Source organism: Bactrocera tryoni, unplaced genomic scaffold (genome assembly GCF_016617805.1).
Source record: "Bactrocera tryoni isolate S06 unplaced genomic scaffold, CSIRO_BtryS06_freeze2 scaffold_7, whole genome shotgun sequence".
NCBI classification, from domain to species: Eukaryota; Metazoa; Arthropoda; class Insecta; order Diptera; family Tephritidae; genus Bactrocera; species Bactrocera tryoni.
Window position 1 is genome coordinate 19,902,560 of NW_024396366.1, and position 21,049 is coordinate 19,923,608.

Genomic DNA, 21,049 nt, shown 5'->3' on the forward strand with positions numbered 1-21,049 from the left:
TCGCCTGCTTCCCTATTGCACTGGCAAGGCGTTGGACCAAATTACAGCTGGACCGCGTGTGAACATATTGAGGCAGTGACACCTAAGTAGCGGCGAGGATCTCTCTGCACTTTCACTTTGAACAGAAGAATTCTCATAGTTTCATAGTCGCTCAAGTTCTTGTTGTTGAACAGCGTTTACTGGATCTTCCAGCGCTCAAATGTAAGAGGACATCAGAACATGCCTAAAAGTATATATAATACGGTGTACATAAATAATCAGCGAGCCGACCGTCTGTATATACCCGTTCTTCTTCTCTTACGATTGATTCAGTTTTATCAAAATATCTACAAATGGCACACACAAGATGGCCTAGAGATCATTGCAGACATGCCTTGTTCTGGACGACTTTCGACCTCTTCAAATGATGAAAATATTAAAAAAGTGAAGGATGTGGTACTTGAAAATCTCTAAGGCAAGTGTTAGAGAGATGGTAAGAAAGCTCGACATCTCTCGCGAGTCCGTTCGACTGATTTTAGTAAATATTTTAGGTATAAAACGCGTTCTAACACGATTCGTCCAAATAAAGATCAATTTTTTTTTCAAAAAGGGCATCGTAGACAGGTCTCTTTGGACCGGAAGCATGTCCTACATTTATGGTAAGCATTATAATTGCCGATGAGACATGGGTCTATGAGTTTGACATGCAACCAAGCCAAAAATCATCGGCATGGAGGGAAAAAATGAGCAGAAACAAAAAAAAAAAAAAAAAACACGCCAAAGCCGCTTAAAAATCAAGGTGACCATACAAAATTATTCACCAGAACCATGTTTTGGTTCAAAAACTTTTTATTTCTACAAAATATTTGGGCGAAATTTGTTTTTGTTAAAGGGGTATTCAGGTCTAGAAGCATGAATTTCTGATAATTTTTAAAGTGTCGTAAAAAAAGGCAATTAATATTTTTATTATCCATTTTTTTTATTGGTTTATTTATTAATTTAGAAAGTACAAGAAAAAAATTAAAAAACTAAAAAATTACAAAATTTCAAAATTATATAGGCTGACGAAGAAGGGGTCTCTAAAAATTTCCACGTGACCATACCCATGATTCCAACCCTCCTAGTTATCTGAAACAAAAAAAAAAAAAAAAAATATATTATTAATCTAGAATAATGTCGCAATGTGCCCGGAACTACGGAAAAGTGGGAAAAAATTTTTTTTCACAAAATGGCGACTGCCTGAAAAAAAGTTTTTGAATGACTTTTTTCTGACTATTTCGAATTTTTAAAAATAATAAAAATAAAAAATTGGGGATGGGGCTAGTTCCAACCATAGACAAACCTATAAAGAAGACTCTATAAAAATTTCAAGTAAATCGGTCCTGTAGGACCTGACAAATCGTGGGAATCGTTCCGAAAAAGTCAGTTTTGAGAAAAACGCGTTTAAAAGTTTAGGAGATAATTCTAGTGAACATTAAAATACTCTTAACATAACACCCTAATGCGCACTTGCATGGTTGGTTTCAAATACGCATATACATCCTAATATACATACATATACAATAAAAAAAATTATCATCAATGATGAAACTCAAAGTTTTGTAGGAAATTTACTGCTCTATAAAAATGGTCTCTTATGATTTTTCGATTAAGTTAAGCGTTTACGAGATATTCATCGTCAAACGTCAATGCATATTAGGTTGGATCAACAAAAAAATATTTTTTTTCGTTTGGTACTGTGAAAAATAGGTTCCTAGACACCTCTAAGAATGGAGAGGCTTTCTTAGAGGTTTGATCATTCATAATGATTTTTTTTTCATTGAGTTATAAAATTCATAAGAAATAAAAAATTTTCCCAAAAATAATCAAACTTCAACCGTTTATATCTTTTAAACGGTTGGGTTTACGAAAAAATCATAATAGACCTTTTTGGTAGAGCATTCAATTTCCTACAAAATCTAAGGAACAAGATATTTTTTCAAGTAGTTGGAAGCGAGATATAAATTTTTCTAACTGATAATAAGAAAAAATAGAAAACTGTATGTAGGAGGACCTTCCCGTTACAATTAAAAACTCATGTTTGGAGAGGCTTTCTTAGAGGTGTCTAGGAACCTATTTTTCCGAGTACCAAACGAAAAAAAAAAATTTTTTTTTGATCCACCTTAATATGCATTGATGTGTTTGTAAGTTGTGTGCAACATTTATTTGAAGCCATCAAGTACAACTCCATTTCTATGAACTTCTACTAACTCCTTGTTTCTTTCTTCATAATAGTACACACTTTGCCTCCATCCTTTTACATAAGGCTTGCACTTTTTGTACACATTTTGTTTTCCATCGCCTGCCACTTTAGAATGTACTGCATCGACTCTCCCACCTAGGCAACTCTCGAAATGCAGCGCACACAAACATGCGAACATACTGCATATACATATATAAACACACAAAAAAAATATATATATACATATGTATATATGTATACACATTTACATAGAGATGTATGTGCAATTGTAAGCGATTCCTTAAGCGTTTCCTTTGTTTATTGAAATTTGTCGTACGCCTCGCTGTGGTTTTTAATTAACGATTTCCCATTTTCGACAAAAGTGCCACTTGAACAAATGAATGTGTGGCTTCCTTTTTGCGCCAAATGAAGTCCTTTTTTGTTTGCATTAATTTCACAACTTGTTGGGCGTTGAATTCGTTGCGCATTGTTGGCTTGAAATGTATGTAAATGGCACGACATTTAAATGCTCACCAGGGAGTTGCATTGACAAATGACGTTTGAGGCAGAGAGTATGGAGTAGCAGATTAGTATGTCTATGCGTATGCGTGTATGTATATGCATATGAGCATATACATATATGTATAAGGAGTTGGGATTCAATGCATTGAAAAGGCCTCTGAGCTGTCTGTAATAATATTCATTGATTATCATGTCACAATTTTTTAGATGTAATTCTTTTGAACATTCATAACAATAATATTAAGAAATGAAAATTTTTTACAAATATGGAAATATAGTAAGTAACTTTTTTTGCACAATTTCAAATAAACATAAGAACCTAGGGTATTCTACCTTCACAAATAAAAAAAAGTTTCCATACAATAACTTTATTTTGATCATTCACTTTGTATGATGGCTAAATGAAATATAGTGGTGCGATCTGAAAATGAAGTCCTCCAGTTATTGTAGCGCGGCCTTGGACAACTATCTATGCAAAATATCGCGAAGATGTCTTGTCAAGTAAAAAAGTTTTCCATACCCAGAAGTTGTGTTGGTCGTTCAGTTTCCATGCTGAGGCATATGCTATAGTGGTCCCGAATGGAAAATTTCCTCAGATAATGTAGCATATCTCAAAAGCTGAAGGACTAGTTTGGGCAAGCATAGACATAGCTTAATCAACTCAGTTCGTCACACAATATATTTACAAGGTCTGTCGCAAAAGAAACAGGACTGTTAAAAAAACAACAAAAAAATAATATTTTCCAAAAGTTATATTTTTTTGTTCAAAGTAGTTTTCTTGTGCTTCGATACAGCGTTTAGCCCGGTCAATTAGCATTTCAAATGAGTGTTTAAGGTCATTTTTCGGAATGCTCTTGAGAATATCGGTCGTCGCCTTTTGGATAGCTGAAATGTCCTGAAACCAGTGTCCTTTCATGGGCAAATGAAGTTTTCCAAATAGGTAAAAATCACAGGGTGCCTGATCAGGTGAGTAGGGTGAGTGATTAATGGTTAATATGGAGTTTTTTGTCAAAAATCAGTGACAAGCGTCGACCGATGACACGGCGCATTATCGTGCAACAGGTGCCAGGACCCTGCCTCACGGTATTGTGGTCGAGCACGACGAATGCGTGACAAAAGACGCTTCATAACACCAAGGTAAAACACAGCATTAATCGTTTGGCCAGGTGGGACGAACTCTCGGTGTACAATACCCTCGGAATCGTAAAAACAAATCAGCATTGTCTTTAATTTTGACTTCTGAAGACGGCCGACTTCTGATCGTCACAGAGGTCCTCACGACCTTCTTGGAATCGCTTAAACCACTCATGCACATTACTGCAGGATAGGCACTGATCACCATAAACTTTTTTTATCATTTGAAATGTTTCAGTAAACGTTTTCCCAAGTTTAGAACAAAATTTAATATTTGCTCTTTGCATTTTACGACCGATGACCAAAAGTTCTAGTTATCCAATTGTCTTGAAATTTTTACGAAATGTCAACAAGAGATCAAACTTTTTATTTCATATACCCACCAATAGGTGGCGCCACCAGAAACAGTTCTGTTTCTTTTGCGATAGACCTTTTATAACAAAAATTTAAAAAAGATAATTAATCTGCCGGAAAGTCGCTATCGCGCTATGAAGTCGTTTTTTTCTTTTGAAATTTGACAAAATGGCAGCAGTTTGAACAAAAATTATAGAATTTGCCACTGTTTTTCGATAGTTTTTCGTAAAAACAAATGAGAAAATTAAAAAAAAAAAGCTTCCATAGCGCCATAAAGAATGAAGTTAAAAATATTATCTGTTATTTGAACTAGATATCTTCAAAACTCCTGCTTTGAAAGTGGAAACCGTTTTGAAGAACGGTATTCTGAGAAAAACGCGTTTAAAAATTGGAGTTGCAGTGTTCCCCACTCTATTCCCATTCTACGAAAAACACTGTATCGACCGTAATAATTTGAATTTCGATTTCAAAATTTGAGAGAATGTTTATTACAGTAAATGTATACTATCCGATAATCCAACAAAAAAAGTCGATTTTCGAAAATCTCACTCTGAGACGATCCCTTAATACTGAAACTGTTCGTAGGTGTTTGGTGCAGAACAAATTATTGCCACAAGTCCACAAAAAGTACCGCTACTCAAAAAGCAACACGTGAGAGTCCGCATACAATTTGCAAAAGAGAATGGCTCCTGGCCCTTGGCTAAATGACGAAACTTATTGTAGTCAGACGAATCCAAAATTGAGTTGTTTGGTAGGACAGATTCCAGGGGAACTTTGTCCGGCGGCTCCCTAACTCAGAACATAATCCCCGGTTTACAACAAAAGCTGTTAAACATGGCAGCGCCAAAATTATGGTATGGAATTTTTTTTGAGGTGGTGGTGAGGTGAGAGGTGTTGAGCCAATCCACTTAATTGAAGGCGTATGTCAAAATATTAGATGAGCTAATGTTACCATATGCCTCATGGAATATGCCATTGATATGGGTATATCAGTGCGATAATGACCCTAAACATACTAGCAAGTGCGCAAAATAATCGTTTAGGGTCAACAGGGTTAAGATTATGTGGTGGCCTGCTCAGTCACCTGATCTCAACACCCTAGAAAACATGTGAATCGATATCAAGAAAAGAGTAGCTGAAGGGCAATCAACCAATTCGAGAAATTTATGGCAGGTAGTGAAAGAGGCTTGGAAAGCAGTACCAATAAAACGTACCTAGGATTTCACAGACTCCATGCCTCAGAGATGTGAAAAACCGAGGTTATTCAACGAAATTATTTTATTATTCTGTGAAACTTTGGAATATAATTTTTATAAGTTAAAATTTTAGAACGGTATCGCATTACTTAAATACTCCCATTTTTATGTGGAAAAATTAAAAAAACACAACTTTTTTTAATGAAAAATAAAATATTCGTTTTTCTCATGTGTAGCAGACTCCTATTTTTTTTATTTATATTTTAATTATAATAGGTTGTCAAAAAGTCTTGCGGTATTTTCGCTAGTTGGCGCTGAAAGCGCGCAGTTCTAGTATTATTCGTCGCATCGGGTCATGCTATTCGTTTTTGGAAAGCTCATTTCACGCGCTAACACGTGTTTGATTGATTGTCGTTTCTTTTAAGTCGTTCGTGAGTTATAGCGTCGCAAACATGGAGCAAAATAAAGAGAAAATACGGCATATTTTACAGTACTACTACGATAAAGGCAAAAATGCATCTCAAGCCGCCAATAAAATTTGTGCAGTTTATGGACCCGATACAGTTTCCATTTCCACCGCACAACGATGGTTTCAACGTTTTCGTTCTGGTGTACAGGTGGTCGAAGATGCGCCACGCTCCGGAAGGCCTGTCGTCGAAAATTGCGATAAAATCGCTGAATTGGTCGAAAGAGACCGGCATAGTAGCAGCCGTAGCATCGGTCAAGAGCTGGGCATGAGTCATCAAAAATTCATTTCAATTTCAATAAAAAACAAAAATTCAATAAAAATACCGCAAGACTTTTTTTACAACCCATTAATATAATTTATGGAGTCTTCGACGTTTCCTTCTGGGTGTTACAAACTTTGGAGCAAACTTAATATGCCCTGCTCAGGGTTTGTTTATAGTTTGAGTGTCAACGTACATATGCATATAAAACGTAGTTATAATAAATTTAACAAACCGTTGCATAGTTTTAGGCTTAAAATAATATTGAATTGCGTATAACAGTTTAACTGACATTTTCAAGGTATATCTAATACTTTTTAGGTATAACATTTAAAGCACTTAATCACGTTATAGGTGTATTTATATGCACAAACCCGTTATATAACGGTTTCGGTTTTTCAAAAGACCCTAACAATTGTATAAATGATGAAATTTTAACTATTCAAGAATATGTGTACAAGAGGATTTTTCAAAATTCAAATTATTTTCGGAGGTATAGGCATTTTTCTGACCCGGTATCCAAACTGGTTCGGCCGGAACTAATCGAACAAAAGACTTTACGCGAAACTTTAAACGCGTTTTTCTCAAAACTGACTTTTTCGGAACGATACCCACGATTTCTCAGATTCTACTCGACCGATTTACTTGAAATTTTTGTATAGTCTTCTTTATAGGCTTGTCTATGGTTGGAACTAGCCCCATCCCCAAACATTTATTTTTATTATTTTTTAAAAATTCGAAATAGTCAGAAAAAGTTATCCAAAAAAACTTTTTTTGAGGCAGTCGCCATTTTGTGAAAAAAAATGTTTTCCCACTTTTCCGTAGTTCCGACCATTGCGTCATTATTCTAGATTAATAATCTTTTTTTTTGTTTTGGTTTCAGATAACTAGGAGGGTTGAAATCATGGGCATGATCACGTGGAAATTTTTAGAGACCCCCCACTTCGTCAGCTCATAATTTTTGAAATTTTTTACTTTTTTTTAGTTTTTAATTTTTTTCTGTACTCTTTTAAAATTAACAAATAACTAATAAAAAAATGGATAGTAAAAATATTAATGCATTTTTTTACGCCACTTTAAAAATTACCAGAAATTCATGCTTCTAGACCAGAATACCCCCTTAAAAATAGTGTAAAAAAATTTTTTGTAGAGAGTTGAATTTAAAAAGCTGGTAAGAAAATGATTTATTACTTCAAGGAGACTTAATAAAGCTTACACAACAAAATATTTTTGAAAAGTATTGCCACCTGCTAAAATTTTGTATTCACTTACTCCATTCAAATGCATAAAATAAATGTAAAATTGTAAAATGGGCATGAAATACACAAATAAAAGATAATGTGGCAGATTTTTAAGGGTTTCCACCTGTTTACTCAAATTAAAAAAATCTAAAATAAAATACCGTAGGTATATACCACATTGTATGCATATAACAGATTTTGCTTTAGAATTTTTAAAAACTAAAATTTGAAAATTCTAAAATTAAATTCCACAAGTACATATCTATATAGTATAGTACATGTATGAGACATTTTTTATTTAATACTTTCAATAGTTTTTGTAATTTGAGTTCTTAATGTAATATCTTTAATTGTATTCAGTGTTTACGTCACACCCGCAGAAGCACAAATTTTATAGCGCTCAATATTTATTAATGAAGTAAGCAAAATTTATAGTAATCGATAACAAAGAAACTATCTTAGTAAAGCTTCCAAGTCAGTGAAGGAAAATTTAAATTCGGTAATCTTCGTTGCATGAGCCACTTCTTCCGTTTGTAATAAATAATTCCGACAAGCATTCTTTGTAGAACAAGTGAATCAATAAATCTGCCAGACAAGCGCGGCTGACACCAACTGGTTATTGCTAAACATAAGAGCCACTTGTTAGTCAAAGCCGTCTGATAGTTGTGCTATTTAATATTGACAGATATTGGGCCTTGCTTCGGCAACCTTCTTCCTATAAGTGATGAGTTTCTCTTCAAATATTTTTTTGTGCTTGTAAAAAAATCCTAATTTTACTATTATATATTAATTACGCTGCTTTTTGAATATACATATATTTGTTTTATTTATGGATAATGGATTTATATTTATGAATCTTGAAAAGCCTTTGTGTTTCGAACTCGTTGCTTGCCTAATAAAGAACAAATACCAAAACTAGTTGAACTACAGCTTCTTTAAACAAGAAAGAAGTATGCGTTGATCGTTTATGTATATCTTTGCGCAATCGCTGAGCTTTTTTTACACTTCCTTATAAATTGTTCAGAGTGTAGCTGCCAAATTAACTTAACAGTTCTTTAATACGAATCAGAAATTCATTTCCGCATGCGCAAATTGTTTGAAAAAACTTGTCCGATTGGCTTGAAATCATAATTACATACCACAAACAACAACAATAACAAGAACAAAAAACAGTTTGTGATAATTTAACCAGGAGCAGATCACAACAACAGAATACGCCGTGAAAATGAGAAGAAAAGTAAAAAATAAACAAAACAATGTAAATATTTTTGACCAAAAAAGGGCGAAGCGGCGAAAAACCGTAAGTAAAATGAAATGAAGCAATTAAATGGCAATAACACGAACGCTCGAATAATATTATTTCAAAGTCAATGTCATACGGTAAAGGAAAAAATTGTTTACCGCACACCTACACACGGCTGACCTGCACACACCGTACATACCAAGTTAAGCACTTAAATTATGCATCGTCTGCATGCAGTTGTGTGCCCGTATTGTTTGTGCAACAGATCGTAATCGAAGTACCGGCGAAACTATTTCTTCAACTCAACTTGGACCTGCTTTTTTTGTTTGTGCTGCACTACGCTCGCACGCTGTCGCATTAATATTCTATATACATACATATAACATCTTAAAGAGAGTTTTTTTTTTAAATATATTTACAATAAATTTCCGCTTTTCGCTAATACGTGTGCTCAACAGCAAGTGTCAATTGACAATTTAATCATCTTTGAAATCATCAATTAATGTTAATATGTTAATTGATTTTCAACAGTTTGACAACCAGCGTAGTATAGAAACGTGTTTGAACAATGATAACAAAGAGCAAGTCATTTGCCGGTATAGACGATGAGAAAGAAAAAGTCTAAAAAAAGTCTAAAAAACAAGAAAAAAACTTCGGTTGTACCGAAGCTAAATACCCTTCACAGGTGCATTTCTGTTAGTAACTATGCGTTCAGTTTGTATGGAAGCTATATACTATATTGAGCCGATCTGCACAATTTCTTCCGATATTACATTTTTGCTTTAGAAAATAATCTATACAAAATTTCATGAATATATCTTGTCAAATGTGAAAGTTTTCCATACAAGAACTTGATTCCGATCGTTCAGTTTGTATGGCAGCTATATGCTATAGTTAACCGATCTGAACAATTTCTTCGGAATTTACGTTGATACCTTAGAAAATAGTCTATACCAAATTTCATGAATATATCTTGCCAAATGTGAAAGTTTTCCATACACGAACTTGATTCCGATCGTTCAGTTTTGGCAGCTATATGTTATAGTGCTCCGATATCGGCAATTCCGACAAATGAGCAGCTTCTTAAAGAGAAAACGACGTTTACAAAATTTCAAAACGATATCGTAAAAACTGAGGGACTAGTTCGTATATATACAGACATACAGACGGACAGACAGACGAACATGGCTAAATCGACTCAGCTCGACATACTGATCATTTATATATATACTTTATAGGGTCTCCGACGCTTCTTTCTGGGTGTTACAAACTTATAACAACATATAAACAATATTTCTGGCCTAATAATGTAAATAGGCATATTTATCAACGAAAACGGTTTTTTTTTGTTTTTTTTTTTTGTCGATTGCGGATGGATCCATGATTCGTCACCTGTGACGATCTTATAAACGTCTTTTGAAGCACCGCGATCATATTTTTTCAGCATTTCTTTACACCAATCCACAAGAGCCTCTTTTTGAGCGATTGTCAAATTATGCGGGATCCAACGAGAACAAACCTTTTTTACGGCCAGGTGTTCATGCAATATCGAATGTATGGTGGTGGGAGAAATGCATAGGAATGCCTCTATCTGAAGGTATGTTACATGAGGGTCTTGCATTATCAGTTCGCGTACGGCATCGATGTTTTCTGGCACAACGGCTGTTTTTGGACGACCTTCACGGAATTCGTCTTTGAGCGAGCGTCGGCCACGATTGAATTCGTTGTACCAGTTTTTCACGGTGCTATAGGATGGTGCTTCATAGCCATATAAAGATTTTAGTTCATCGATGCACTCTTGTTGTAATAATCCATATAAAGGTTTTAGTTCATCGATGCACTCTTGTCGTGATAATCCACGTCGAAAGTTGTGAAAAATGATCGCACGAAAAAGTTCACGAGTTATTTCCATTTTTTGGTCGAGATTAATTTTTTAATTCCCTGTAAATAAAACAATTCAAGATTAAATGACAAAATGTTCTGAGTGATGTTATGCTAAAAAATATCAAACTTTCCAATGGAAATGTCAGATTGCACCTGGGAACACTTAGTGTTGCCTTAGGCCAGAATAAATATAGCAGCATCCGTAATAAGGAACTATTTTTCTAATGAAGATCATCAACATTTATTAAGTAATATTTGTATGCGTCTTTGATATGGCAACACCATTTTTATTTAACAGTTGCCATTTAGAAAATATGATAACTCAAATAACATCCTCATTACGTTAAATAATTGAGTTAGTCTAGAGTTATCTAATTAAAGTTTACATGCGGAATCCTGATTTTGATATCTATAAATATTTTTTACGACTTTTTATTTATATTTTTTCACTCAATTTTAGAAAAATACTAATTTTGTAACAACTTTTTTAACCACTCTTTTAACTCTTTTAATAAGTAGTTATATTAACTTAATTAGATCTGTAGAATGAATAATTGTATCAATTATGAATTTATTAAAAAAAAATGGGTCGAGCAAAACATTGTTCAGAGGAGAAAAGATTGTGCGTCCAAAATTTTCAAGAAATGGGTCACGCGTAAAGCCAAATAGCAAACATATAGAATATGTCTCTAAAATTTATATTTGATGCCTTAAAATTTCCGAAAAATGATTGAAAAACAGGCCGATCCCACAAAAATTGCTGCGAAAGTCGATCGAAATATTGCAATATTGTCGATGCGCGGTCGGTTTAAGGCCTCTGCAGCCAATCAATAAGAATTATGTGCAACAATTTCTTCAAGAACAGTAAGAAGATAACTTGTGGAGAAAAATTGCTTTTGCAACTTGGTTCCGAAAGGTGACAATGCTGAGAAAACGGCATGGATGCAATCGTATCCAATTGGTAAATGACATATTAATTAGGGCAAAGCTGAAAATTAAAAAAAAAAAAAATTCGAATCGACATTTTATGGTCTGAATTCAAAATTAATATGATAGGAAATGATAGTTGGGTGTGAGTCCGCAACCAAAAAAACAAAGAAATTTGCATCCGTTACACGACTAGGTCCTGCAAACCCCATGGCAACAATATAATGGTTTAGCATTGTTTCTCATATTGTGTTTCGGGACCTATTTTTTGGATGCAAGAAAACATAGACCGCCAATATACGTTAAAGTTTTAGATAAGGTCACACTCCCAAATGCTGAATGCAATTCACCTTGCATTTTGGCAATTCCAACAAGAGAGCGATCCGAAATATGCTTCGGGTTTTGCAAAAAATGGTTTTCAGATCATGGTGTTAGGGTTATGGCTTGGCTAGAGTAATTAGCAGAACTGAATCCAATCAAAAACTTATAGGAAAATTGGTAATGAAAATATTGCATCCGTTAAACCGAAAATTAAGACAGAATTCTGAGAGAAGGTACAAAGGTCTGGTATTCTGTTCCACAGAACACTTTCGGTAGTCTAATTAGGTCTATGCCTAGAAGATGTGCATCTGTATTAGACGATAAAGAATACATAGTTCCCTTAAAAAAATATTTTTTTGTTTAATATAAAAAATTTTGATTCTATTTTTTTTGTCCTTCGAATATTTGAAATATATTTTTTACCTTTCTTTTTGTAATATTTATGAATCGTTTTTTTCCAATATTTTTACTGCTATCAATAACACTTGATATGAAGTAAATACTAAAAATATAACTTAGTTGAATTTAAACCAATTTCATATTTTTTTTAGATCGGAAAATTAGTACCATGGATGATTCTATTTTATTGTCCGTTACTGTATACAATATTTTACTATAATTGATTTATAAATCAAAGACTACCCGAAATACATTCCCATTTTTTGTGAGTGAGTCGATTATTTTCTTCCTCACAACGAAATATTCGAAACAAGTGAGCATTGTGTTATCGGTGGCAGGGTTACCATAAACACTGTGTAGTTACGAATTAGTAATGTATAATCACCAGTTTAAAATGTCAAGCTTTTGTGGGCTTTCCATTTATGATGCTTCACTTTTTTCTGTAAATCTGCCCTGTAATATCGGAACAAAGGTTACTTTTTTTTGACAAGTTTATAAGTTCTTAGCAACTCAGAAAACTCTTATAGCGAGATGAAGCTCTCTAGGGAAGCGAAAAGCATTTTCATAGGGGAAATGATACAAAATATGTTTTATGTGGTTCAAAAAACTCGAGGTTATTTAACAATTTGAAATTTATTTTTCTAGTTCGAGTTTAGCATAAACTCTACTCTTAAACATATATTTTTTAAATTTGCATTAAACACCACGTTTTTGGGCTTTATGCGCTTACAATTCCAATTGGAGAGGAAAAATTTCTTGATCTGCACAGAATTTGTGCGGAAAGTAATAGACCTGAGTCTTTAAGGGGGAAGCCTGAAAAATCGATTTTTGTTTTTTTGCTTAAATCTCTTTAAAAATAATCTAAGAATATGTCCCTGAAGTTTTAGATGGAAATTCGAAATATTTTCGGAGCTAGAAGGCAAAAAGTGACCGAGCGTCGTCTAGCAGATATATGAGCGATTGGGCAGAAAGCGAAAACTTTGACGCGCGATTTCTCGGTTTTTTATTTTTACGATTCTTCTTAATTGGTGGGCAGAATAGAAAAAAAAGTAAACGTCCTATCGAAACGAATCAAAATGCGTTGGATTTGGAATTAAATTCTCTTCTAGGTGAACCTAAAATACCTTAAGAAAGTTAAGATTAATCCGGTTTTTAAACGATTTAAAGTAAATTTTTTTTGTAATGCATTTTTTTTTTGATCTGCGAAAAATTGTTGAATTTTTCACTTTTTGTTATATTTTCTTGGTTCACCTAGGAATTACATAATAATAAAAAAATTTGAGAAGACTCTTCAAATATATACGAATCCCAAAAGCTTCATTTCAATCAGACATTTCTTTCCTTTCCAAAAAAATCCTTAAAAATATAGTTTTTTTGAAGTCTCTAAAGTCTTTCGAAATAGGCTCCTTCTGTGTCATTTTTCAAGCATTGAAGGCGTCACGGAAGGCATTCTCCGGAATAACCTTGAGAGCCGGTGCATGCTGCTTGGGTCCCCTCTGTCGTCTCAAAAGAATTGGAAGATTGCCTATTTTTGTCTCGGGATCATACTCAAAGATCCATATCTCGTCACCTTTTCTTACGTTATTCAAAAATTGATTTGAAAAAAATTTTCTTGGCATACTTCCACTCGCCGCAATTTCTGGTCGTCAGTGAGCACTTTTGGGACCATCTTTGCGCACACCTTGCGCATGTTCAAATGCTCCGCCACAATATCCACAGAGTTTCATAAATTTAATATCTAGGCAATTAAACGAATCCTTAGTCGACGATCTGAGTTCAAAACTGGGCGCACACGAGTCACATTGTCGGTGTTTGTTGAAGTCGCAGGTCTCCCAGCACGGTCTTCATCAGCGACCTCTTCCCGGGTCTCCAAAAAAGCCTAGTGCCACCGAAACACACCACTTTTTGCTAAAGCAACATTTGGGTTGATCATATTAAACGTCTTTGTCGCAGATTTGCCGAGTTTCACACATAATTTAGTCGCGTACCTCTGCTCTAACGAACACTGTATTTTCGACTTGCACCACTCACAGAAACACGTCGAGCGAACATGCTTGACCCTCCAGGTGTTCGGAGACAACTGACCAGGCGCTCGTTCGTCAGCTAGGAACCTCCTGTACCGAATCCAGTCGGTGACCGCTTGCTCCGAAATCAGTCCTATTACTTTCCGGTCAAACCCATTAAAGTGCTCAATTAAACTCTTGAAATTCCCTAAAACCCAAACATAATTAAAAAAAATTGTTCGTGGCTCCTCGGCGCTAATTTGTAGCTAAATAAATTCCAAGCACTAAAATCACCCTGTATATATTGCCAAAAACTTGCGTATTTTTTTAATAAAATTCCACAAATATTTCATTTCTTAATTATTTATTATTGTTTTTTTGTAGTAATTTCCTTTGTACTGCAATTAATTTTGATACACTTGAAGTCGTTTTTATTGCCGTCTACTACGTGACTCAGTACGTTTTTACGCATGCTCACTCACCCTATGGCTTTTTTTAAGTTTGACATTTTATGCGAACACCCTCGAAAAAACCCGTTCAGCAAAAATTGCGCATAAATTTACTACACAATTTCATAATCTTCAAATAAATTTCTGGCGAGAAGCCGCAAAGCGAAAAGTGACAAAAATTCGTGGTCAATCGGCGAAACGCCGAAGTTGAATGAAACCAATTTGCAGACGCGAAAACAAGTGAATGACCGAAATCTGATTTTCAAATCGAATTCGCTTCGAAAACTGACTCACAAAGCCGACGAATAGCAGCGTCGTTAATAATAATAGCACACGCCGAAGGCAACGGACAGACAGCAGTCAATGACAATGTTACAAACACAATCGACACATGCTTACAAACATATTTATTTACACTTTAAAACTTAAGTTTTAATTTTCAGTGCACTGATTTTCCTATTTCACTAAAAGTAACTGTAAATATTTAGACTTAGAATGCTTCATTGATGCTCTACAGTAAACTAAATGTTTAAATTTGGAATTAACTTACTTGGCAACACATTTTCGCATACTTAAGACTAAAAACTTAATTAAACTTATTTATACTTAATGCTGGCTTAGACTTAGTACCACCCTGTCTTACAAGCTACTGTTGTCCCCTTTCTAAAGCTTGGCATATAAATACAGTTTATGTTCTACTTAAAAATACTTCAACAATCGCGCCGCGTCATTGTTTGAAGCCGTGATCCTCTTTGATCATATCGGCCGCCTTCTCGGCTATCATGAAGACCGGCCCGTTCGGATGTCCGGACATGATCTCTGGCATGATGCTCGCATCGGCCACACGTAGATTCTTAATGCCATAGACGCGCAGACGGGGATCCACCACAGCCGCCGGATCGGTTGCCGGGCCCATTTTTGCTGTGCCTGAGTAGTGGTAGATGGTGAAAGTGAAATGGCGCACGTGACATTCCCAGTAGTCGCGTGTACCGAATTCGATACCCTTACATGTGGGTATTCTGCGATTCCATACTTTGGCGTTGATCTTCTTGAAGCCCGGATAGTTGATCAGACTGATCGCCTTCTGCACGCCACGCACAGAGATATCGACATCATAGGGATGCGCGTAGTAGTTTGAGTAGATAAGTGGATATTTCTGCGGATCGGTGCTTTTGAGCATGATGCGTCCCCGGCTCTTAGGACGCAATATCATTGGGAATATCATGAATGCATTGAGTTCTTTGTCTTCGATTTCCGCAAACATGGAATCGTAGATGATTTTTTTGAGACCAAAGGCTCGCGATATGGCCGGATTGGAGGACATTGAGCCGCCTACCAAGAACAGTTCAATATCTGGCCAACCATCCTTCAGTTGTGGGTGGTCCAAGTCCCAGAAAGCCATAGCCTCACAGCCGCCGGGTGAACCGTAGGGACCCTCCTGTCGATTAAGCGATTCACCAGTGTCCCGGATCGGCGAAATCTTCAAGAAATGTAACGATGTTGCATTGGTGGTGAACGTTACCGCAGGCGCTGTGTGATCTTGCAGATTAAAACCTACGGCCAAGTCCACAATCGGCTTAATGCTCACCTGCCTCACGCAAATGCTGCAGGTCCAACACCGGAGAGCATGAGCAGTTGCAGTGTGTTTATAGCGCCAGCTGCTAACGATCACCTCACCGGCGCGCAAGTATTTTGTGCTCGCGTCCGTCGGTGCGCACCATTATGCCGTAAGCGGTTTTTGTAGTTGGATCGATGAGCACTTTTGTGACCTAAGCAAATTTCTTCACGTGCAAATTAGGGCGTTTTACCCTTGAGCGGATACAAATAGGCACGATTCGAACTCCAACGGGTTGAGTTGCGCGTGGTCGTATGCAAATAATTGACACCATTTTGAATGTGTCCATTGTAATCGCGATGTTGCAAACCATCTTGCTGCACCGCCTCCAAAAAGGCTTCGGCAATCTTTGAACGCCAATTCACATATGACACTTTAACTGGACCGTTGCGTCCCACCAAATCCTCATCAGCATCTGGCACATTGGAGCCTTCATATTTCTTGAAATATGGCAACACATCACGCCAATCCCAGCCAATATTACCCAACTCTGCCCAGCGATCGTAGTCGCATCGATTACCGCGCGTATACATCATATAGTTAAGCACAGACGAGCCGCCCATAACCTTGCCGCGCGGCCAATTGCAACGATTGTTGTTATAGCTAAGCAAGCGCTGATCCGAAGGTTGCGTGCGATACTTCCAATTCATTTCGCCCAGTTGCAAAATGTGCTACTATGGGTATCATCCTAAGACTCTCTGGGCCGCCAGCTTCGAGCAGCAGCACCTTCCATTTTGGATTCTCTGACAAGCGCGCCGCAATTGCACAACCCGCTGTACCCGCGCCGACAACAATAAAATCATATTCCTTCTCCATTTGCAGGCTATTGTCGTAGTTTTCCAAATTTGCGTCTATCTGGCCGCGACGCAGAAAGTCAAAGGTCTCTAGTATTACATTGCGCTCCTGCGCCCAAGTAAAGGCGCACAGCAGGCATACTAGCACAGTTAGTAGCAAGCGTGGTTGCAGTAAGAAAAACATTTTCGCGCACACAATTTTATATTATTAAGATTTTATAGACAAATTTGAAAATCGCACATATTTTTGTATTGCGCTCCGAAAATTCGCTACACTTTTACGTCTGCGCGCATACAAAAGTCTCAAAGTTCTACAGTTCTTACTTCATAAAATTCAATTCCAATATTTTTTTTCTTAGTTTCAATGTTTTTATTTGCACTTTGCACTGATTTATATGTATTTTTCTAGGCAAATATAAGTGATTTCGTATGCCTTTTCAACAGTTTCTTAACGCTGCCACCGCGTTCTAGCCACTTGCTTATGTTTGGTGTTGTTAGAACCGCGCGCCCGTTGTCTGCCCCGTCTGCAGTTTAGCGTGTTCTCGGTAGCACGCGTCTTAACGCCGAGGAAACGTAACTTGGAATGCTTGCCGCTCGGCTGTTGTATGTGGTTTTAATGATCGTAGTGAATAGACGACGATAGTGCCTACTCTTCGGCAGTCAGCTTCTTCATCGATTTGCTTGATAAGCACAAAAAGCAAAACTAAATAGTTCAATGCAAATAAGCGCCAACATCGAACAGGTTGTCCAACAGCTTCAACCTGAGCGTCGACGGCTAACACGTTAGCGCTGGCTTCGTCGTTGGTAATGACGCAAAGGTTTTTGTAGTGAATTAAGCTGCGCCAGCAGCGACAACGTTGTTGAACTTGCAAACTCATGCGCTTGTCGCTCCCTACGCTCGGCGCGCCGTAGCCACTGACATTGTGCACACATGCGCGCGCTTTGCGTATGTGCGCTGGTGTGTGCTTCTTCTGATCTATGGAAAGTGTAGTGCAAACAGTCGATGATTTTCTAAGCGCTGTTGCGTGTAAAGCATGGCAAATTTTGTTCTTTTGCGTTTTCGCTTTCATGCCGTTGTGCCGTTGCTACCTGACGATGGACACGTTAAGCGCAACGCGCCATACACCGTGCGCTGTGGCGTTGCGCGGCAGTCGCCTATTTTAATTGGTTACTGAACTTGCGTTGCGCTTTTTTGACCTCGACAACAGTAATAATATGCCAGTGACAATGCTGAAGTGCTGAATTACTCTGAACACAATAGCGCGCTGGCTTAAACAATTAACGTTGCGATAACAGATCTTATAACTTAAAGTAAATTAATTTCCCTAACAACAGCACCTCTTAAATACCTGAGAAAAATTTGCTAATTACTCGTTAACTATGACCAAAGTTGTTTGCTTTTAATAGCACTTACAACGCCGCATGTCCTCAAATGTAGTTGTAGTCCTGCTTAATCATATCGGCTGCTTTCTCTGCTATCATGAACACAGGTCCATTGGGATGTCCCGCTATAATTTCCGGCATTATGCTGGCATCCACCACACGCAATTGGTTGACGCCATGAGACGCGCAATCTTGGATCAACCACAGCCGTTGGATCTGTGACCGGTCCCATTTTCGCTGTGCCGGAGTAGTGGTAGATGGTGAAAGTGAAATGTCGCACGTAGCACTCCCCCAGTAGGCGCGCGATTTATATGGCACTTTAGCACAACCGGGCATAACGCGCTCTAACATGCGCGCATTAATCTGGCCTTAAATGCAGGTTGTTCGATCAAACTAATTGTCTTTAGCACACCGCGCACTGCTATATCCAAATCGTCGGGATGCGCAAAGTAGTTTGCATCACAAAAGCGGGTATTTGGAAGGGATCATTGCTCTTAAGCAAGACTCGTCCACGGCTTTTGGGACGCAGTATCATGGGAAATATCATGAAACCGTCGCTCTTCACATTACCGAACATGGTGTTATAGATGTCCGGTTGTAAGCCAAAAGCGCGCAGCGTCGCCGGGTTCTCATCGAAAGAGCCGGCTAATTGAAACATTTCCAAATCCGGCCAACCATCCTCTAGCCACGGCTGCCCCAAATCCCAGAACGCGATCGCTTCTACAGCGCCGGGTAAGCCGAATACTCCCTTGCCATCTATGTATTTCATTATATTGCTAGTTTCGAAGTAATCTGTAGTTCTGATGGAGCTAACGTTAGCGGTGAACGAGACTGCTGGCGCAATATGATCCTGTAGATTGTAGCCGACGGCCAAATCTGCAATTGGCTTGATGCCTACGTCGCGCAAATGCTTCGCAGGTCCAATACCGGAGAGCATTAGCAGCTGTGGTGTGTTGATAGCGCCTGCGCTTAGTATTACCTCGCGTCTTGCGCGCACCTGGTAGGATTGACCGCCAGTGCTTAGTATCACACCGTACGCGGTCTTTGTACGCGGTTCTATCAACACTTTAGTAACTAACGTATTCTTTTTCACATGCAAATTGGAACTGTTTGCCTTTATGCGGATAAAGGTAGGCGCGATTAGAACTCCAGCGCATACCATTATGTATGGTGGCCTGTAAATAGGACACGCCGGTTTGTATGCGCCCATTGTAGTCACGGTATTTCAAGCCATCTTCCTGTGCGGCTTGCACAAAAGCCGCTGAGATCTGCGAACGCCAGCCCGGGTAGCCGATTTTCACAGGTCCTTGACGCCCCACATAGTCACGTTCAGCGTTGGGTATTTCGGAGCCTTCGTATTTTCGAAAATATGGCAATACTTCGCTGTAGCTCCAACCCTCATTACCCAGCGCTGCCCAGCGATCATAGTCGCGGCGATTGCCACGTGTGTACATCATGTAGTTGAGCACGGACGAGCCGCCCATAACTTTACCGCGCGGCCAATTACAACGGCGATTGTTCATGGCCAGGCAATACTTATCCGACGGCTGCGTGCGATAGCCCCAATTTATTTCTGTGAGCTGTAGGAAATGCGCCAGAATTGGTATATCCATAGCCATATTTTCGGGGCCGCCAGCTTCGATCAGCAGCACCTTCCAAGCGGGATTTTCGGCCAAACGCGCCGCTAACGTACAACCCGCTGTGCCCGCACCGACGACGATAAAATCATACTCATTCAAGAGTTGTACATTATCATCCACATGTTCAATATTCAGATCATTTTGACCACGTCGCAAAAATTCGAATAAAGTTGTTATGATATTACCACGTTGCGCATGCGAGACGCGACTGAAAGTTGTGAGTAAAAGAACAATTAAAACTAGTCGCGTCCACATCGTAGCCTGCTTTTATTTTTCTATTGTTTGTGAAATTTATTAAATTCATTAAGCGCAATTTATATGGGTCACACAGCACCGTATATGCCATACACCGATTGTGATCATTCGTATATGCAGCGCATACGCGTCTTGAAATGTTCTGTAAACCGTGTGTGGATCCGCCACTGTTCCGCGAAGTTCTGTGCCATCTAACCGGCCGGTGATTCCATATAAAGATTCTAATGTTATTAAGTTGATTAGAGTATCTGAGCAGAATCGAAAGCGCTTCAAAATACAGATGTACAATATTGTTGTAGGCATTTACCTATGTAAATATGCGGGTATGTATTGTCATGCTCATCAGGGAGAGCTCGTTTACTAGCGCTCTATCTTGTTACGGTTCATTGAACGTAATATTTATTCTCTTAACTTCCAGCGAATATTTAATTGTGAAACATATAGCTTTTAAAATCTACATTTAGTAAAGGATTAGCTGGCACAGTGTTTTGAGATTGATAAATTCACACATAAGAAATAAATATTTTCTTTAATGAAAATTAAAAAAAATAAAAATACGTTGACCTTTTTTGTATTATTTTAATTTAATTCCGAGAATAGTTGTATAGACATGGCGGCTCTTCGACTTTTCTCATTCTGTGGAGGTACTTTTTAAAGTATCCGTGACCGGATAACAGCTGAGTTGTGCAGCGGACGACTTCTTCAAATTTACGAGCGTAGGTATTTTATTAGCCTGGCCATCCATCTGCCGTTACTCTCGT

General features: G+C 37.7%; 2 pseudogenes; both read right to left on the minus strand.

Moving 5' to 3' along the window:
• Positions 1 to 14,862: 14,862 nt before the first annotated feature.
• On the minus strand, positions 14,863 to 17,224 carry LOC120781616 (annotated as a pseudogene).
• A 1,197-nt stretch (positions 17,225 to 18,421) lies between these two features.
• Positions 18,422 to 20,456, minus strand: LOC120781617 (annotated as a pseudogene).
• Positions 20,457 to 21,049: the final 593 nt, after the last annotated feature.